We start from the raw sequence: 6,000 nt of genomic DNA, 5'->3' as shown, positions 1-6,000 counted from the left end.
AACAGAACCATTGCCACTGTCATGACCCTGCCCATTGTTTGTGTGCCCTCTGACATTGCCCACATCCCCACTCAGTGTATCTGTACGCCCACGGCCATTGCCTGTACACCCCATCCCGCATGGACCATAAGCGTCCCCACCCACTTCCAACCACCAACCACAGAGAATCAGCTGCCCCCAAGAGCACCTGGATCAAACTAGCCGTCATCAACGCCAGATCCCTGCCAGTTGACACTCTCAACATCCTCAACCTCCTAATAACCTTGAAGCACCAGCAATCACAGAATCTCGGCTCCATGCGGCCGCAGGACCAGCTCTCTCTCTCATCATACCACCAGTCTACACCATCCCCAGGAGTGACAGACTGGATTCCAAAGGAGGTGGAGTAGCCATTATCAGCAAATACCACCTATGCATCAGACAAGCCCACAACTCCCATAACAACAACTGTGACATCCTCTCACTAAAAATGCCTATGTCCCCTTTCTCCACTATCACGGCCCACGTAGTCTACCGGCCACCCGGCCCCATCCTCACCTTTGAAGAAGACCTTCTTCAAATCTTACAGGAAAACACCAAACCGTCCTCACAAATACTCCTCCTGGGCAACCTAAACCTAGGCCTCAATTACCCCAATGGCACATCAGCCACTTCTCCCGCCAACTCATTATCCTCAGTCGGCTTTAGTCACTGCATGCACAGCCCCACACACAACAAAGGACGATCCTTAGACTGGATAGCCGACCTAAACTGCCTCATTGCGATCACATTAAACACCCCATGCACATGGTCAGACAGCCATATCATGTTCACCATCTCCATTGGTCGACAAACCAAAACTCCTACCATCACAATGCCCCCCTCCCTAGCCCGCAGTGCCCACAAGCTCACTAAAGAAAACCTCCTGCCTTATATAGAAGCCCTCAACCCAGTTATCCTAACCAGTCTTGCCACAAAAAATCTGGTAGACCTATATACTAAAACTCTATTGAATGCTATCGAAACGATCGCCCCATTAGTTCCTAAAAAAGCCAAACCTCTAGCGCACTCTAACTCCTGCTTTACCCATGATCTCTCTGAACTCAGAGCAAAAAAGAGACAATCTGAAATCTCCTGGAGAAACCTGACCTCTGACACCCTCAAACAAAAATTCTTGATCATATCCAAACAATATAAAAATGCAATCATCCAAGCCACAGCCAATCCGTTCAATTCCAGAATAGCCAACGTGACCTCTAATACCAGAGAATTGTTCTCCATCCTCAAGGAACTTGAGGCCCCAGTCTCCCCGTCTTCCCTGCTCTCCAAAGATCACGCATGGTGCAACAACATCCAGAATGCCATGTTAAACAAAATCAGCTTACTCCAAAACAAATTCACCATCAAACAGAACACCCTGAACCACCCCAAACAAAACACCTTGACCTGCACTGGCCCTGAGGACATCCACTCTGCCCCACCCAACATCCCACCGCTATTCAAATTCAATACCATCTCTGACCAAGACACAGTAAACATCCTGAAAAGCCTTAAGCTATCAAAATGCAAAGGCGACATATCTCCAGCCCCCTGATCAAAGACTGCGCTGAACCTTTGGCCCCGTTTATCACAGCAATCATAAATTCCTCCTTCACCTCAAGATTGGTACTCGCAAGCCTCAAAGAAGCATGGGTCTTACCGCTCTTAAAAAAAATGACCCTTGATCCAACATCCCCCAATAACTACTGCCCCATCATGACCATCACTTTTCTTTTAAAAATACTTGACAGAGAAGTATATGTCCAAATACAGCAACACCTAGAAACAAAGCATATACGCATAATCTGCCATCCGGTTTCCGGCCTGGGCACGGAACCAAATCTGACCTCCTTGATTTAAAAAATAGATGGATGACATCAGGGATAAGGGTAAACCTGCCCTCTTGCTGCTACTAGACCTGTCAGCAGTGTTTGACTTAGTTGACCACAGCATACTCTGCCGACATATTACCCAAGCAGCATCCTTCTCACCAGAAGGCATCATCATGGATAGCCTCCTTCTTAGAAGGTAGAAGAATGAAAGTCTTATCTGAGAATGCTAGCACAACACCTACACCAATCAATTGTGGAGTCCCCGAAGGCTCATGTGTTCCCCACAGTCTATAACATTTTCACGAAGCGCCTCTTTGACCTCCATGACTCCCTTGAAATTTCATATACAAATTACTCAGACGATACCCAAATTCTCCTCTCCCTCACTGGCACCTACCCAGAAGATGGTGCCACTCTAAACTCAATTTGAACCATTATTCAAGCATGGATGGCCTCCCACGGCCTCTGCTTGAACAATGACAAAACAGAACTCCTTATCATAGGACACCCAAAAGCACTAAACAAATTGAACCCTGAATACTCAACCTTCATTACCAATGGCATCCCAATCCCAGTCTCACCCTGGGATTCTAGATGCCTCCGTAACACTAACCAAACAGGTCAACGCCATTGCCTCTTCAGCTGCATACACCACAAAACTCCTTAATGCCCCAAGACCCTTGCCTGACGATCGCTTGCGCTGTGGTGGGCAGGAGATTAGACCATTGTAAGGCTCTACTTGCCAGCAGCTCATTCCACAATCTAAAAAACTGCAAGTCATACAAAATAATGCACTGAGAGCTGCCCTCAACCTCCCCAAAACTGAACACATATCTGCTGCTCGCAGGAATGTACACTCTCTCCCTATACAGGAAATAATTCTCTTCAAGACCCTAATCATTATCCACAGATGCATCTCCAAGTCAGCTCCACATTACCTGTCTCACAGATTCTCCAAACTGCAATCAAACAGGCCCCTCAGAACACCCTATGCACAAAGACTAGTTTAACCCACCTTCAAACGTGACAAAGCAGGTGGCTCAAGTTTCCCATTTATTGTTGCTAAGCAATGGAACTCCCTCTCACTCAATTTCAGATCAGAAGGCTGGCTCTTCAATTAACTCGAATGACTTTGGCCTCCCACCACTTCCAAACTGTTGCAGCAATATGTATGCACTGTTTATACATTTCATGACTATATGCAACAGTGTAACCACTGCATTAATCTAACCTGTAACCACCTTCTGTGCCTAATTAGCCACATGTAACCTGTTATCTACAGCGACCGGATGCCTGAGGGCTTGCACAGGCTATACAAATGAAAAAAAAAAAAAATAATACAATTATGGGCTGGTGCATGCATGACAGCACCAAGACTGACTCCCTTCATGTTATCCTACTTTGCACCTCCTCCTATGTCTGCAGCCACACCTACCTTTTCATTCTCATCACACATCCAGTTCCCCCGCTTCCCTTTTATCTGAGTCCTAGAGAAACCATGGCGCAAAAACCCTAACCCTGGAGAATTACCAACCTCAGAGCGCTCTGAGCAAACCACAGAATTCTGATTACCGAGGCCAAAGCTGCTTACAACTCCACCACCATTGTGGAAGCCTCTAACAGGAGCAAAGCCCTCTTTGAAGTAGTAAAGCATTATAGCAAACCCTCAGCCGACACCGAGGTGACATCAACTTAGGAAAAAAGTGATGGAATCAACAGATTTTTTTCTGAGAATATAGACAAAATCCTAGAGACCATTTAATCAACCACTCACAGCATTAGCATCCCCTGCACCACGGCATGGACACTGCCCCTCTGGACCAAATTCTCTCCTCTCTCTCCCTCGGATCTCCTGAAAATGATTGCCCCCTTCACACCTACTTCTTACTCTGAGGATATAATCCCAACCTCCTTCATTAAAGAATTGACAGGCCCGGCACTCAATGCGGTCCTCAGCATAATCAATGACCCGCTCACAGAAGGGTAATTCCCAGACACCTTCAAGATTGGTCTCATATAACCTCTTTTGAATAAACCAGTCCTCGATCCAGATGACTTGGCCAACTACAGGCCCATTACGAACCTCCCGTTTATTGACAAAATCTTGGAAAAAGTAGTTGCTTCACAACTACTCGCCAGAATCGATCAACTCCACCTCCTAAATGACTATCAGTCAGGGTTCTGCCCGAACTGTAGCATCAAGACAGCCACCATCCAAAAGGTGCATGATGATCTCCAAATCATACATAAGGACAACTCATGCCTTCTCGTCCTCATTGAACTCTCAGCTGCATTCAACACCTTCGACCACCACATCCTTCTCTCCCTCCTTGCTGACAGGATGGGATTCTCTGGTACTGTCCTGAATTGCTTTACCTCCTACCTCTCAGGCAGACACCAGGCTGTCCAGATGAACTTGTTGCATTCTAACTGACTGCAGATCTCCTGCGTAGTCCCCTAAGTCTCCATCCTCTCACCAATCCTTTCTACATGGAATACATGGAATCTCTGGGCACTCTCCTCAAAGCTCCCAATATAGCCATCCACCAATACATGGACGATACTCAATTGTACATGAGAGTAAATAACACGCAGTACATAATTTGTCTTTGTGATTACCTAGCCATCATTCAAGTCTGAATTTTGACTGCCTACCTCAAACTAAACCCATCTAAGACTGAATTTGTCCTCATTGGTATGCCCGCTAAAATACAACTTGTACAACAAGGGCTAAATAATATACACCTAGAAGGATTTGATCCACAACTCTCAGGCTCAGAAAAATCCTTAGGCTTCACCATTGACAGCAGCCTGTCCTTTCAGAAACACATAGGCAAGAAGGCACAAATAGCGTAGCTCAGAATCTCTACCCTTCGAAAAATCAAACCCTTCAGCCCGCTGCAAGACTTCCAGACAGTAGTGTAGGCCCTGGTGGTCTCACACATCGATGGGGGAAATGTTCTCCTGATAGGGCTCCCAGCTATTCACTTTGCTCCCCTAAAAGCAGTGCACCATGCTGCAGCATGTCTTATTACAGGAGCACAGAAGTTTGACTGAATCAACCCCATTCTACACAAACTGCATTGGCTTCCACTCCAAGCCAGGATATTGTTCAAGACTGCATGTAGCATTTATTTATGGCATTTGTTATACGCCCAAACCCTCAGGTATCACAGCGTAGTTACAGACATCTTGCATAGGGGAATCAGTAAAAGGACTCCCTACATTTACAAATTGGAACAACGATATTTAGCACTACGGTACAGTAATTTACAGAAAACAATACCTACTGTACATACAGTAAGTTACAGAAAACACACTCAAACATAATTGTTGGAGAAAGTGTACAGATTTTGCTGGCACTAGAAGAGCTGGTTCATCTACAAAGCAGTCATGGGTAGCACACCAGCATACCTGGCGGCTAGCTACACATATCTGGTGGCACAAGCTCCTCATGTACACAAAGAGAGCACCCACGAACAATCATTTGCTTGTCCTGCATCCACCCTCTGGGACACAAATCCGGTGTCAATCGAAATGCTCCCACAATTCTCCAATTTAGCAAATTTCTCTAAACATGGCTCTTTCAACAGCACCTGACCAAGGACTAATTGCAATGGACACACATACCGACGCACAGATCTCACATTACTGCGCTACTGATAAAGGATGCCAGTCCAAATGCTGGCTATCCACACTCTGTACAGCGCTCTGCTGAAAAAAATCTATTCTCAGCCAGTCCCCCAGGCTTTCTCAGAACCAATTTCTGTATTACGTACTGAAAACAATTCCAACAGGGGATGAAAAAGTCATAATTACTGCTTGCAAGCATTGCCTGGGAGATATTGTTCACCTATTGTTCAAATATGTGGTCAGTTCTGACCAGTGTAAGCAGTGGTGCAAGAAAGTGAACTTGATGTAAACAAGGTGGCCTACATCTTCTTCAGAGGATTAATGCCCTTGCCTTTGGGTATTGAAGATTTAAGGGTGACAAAGCAATAACTCCGCCTTTGGACCTGTAGAGTGATAGCTGGTCTACTGAAATCTCCTAATGTTCCCCTCCTGTTTACTCTTTCTCACTTGTTCTGTTAGACCAGGGTTGCTCATCCACAAAAAGCCAGAAACCTTCTGCCGTAATGTGCTGTGCGTG

Source organism: Ambystoma mexicanum, chromosome 1p, assembly GCF_040938575.1.
Source record: "Ambystoma mexicanum isolate Mex_15411 chromosome 1p, UKY_AmexF1_1, whole genome shotgun sequence".
In the NCBI taxonomy this organism is placed as follows: domain Eukaryota; kingdom Metazoa; phylum Chordata; class Amphibia; order Caudata; family Ambystomatidae; genus Ambystoma; species Ambystoma mexicanum.
The sequence above is the reverse complement of the archived record's forward strand: the minus strand, read 5'-3'. Positions refer to the sequence as shown.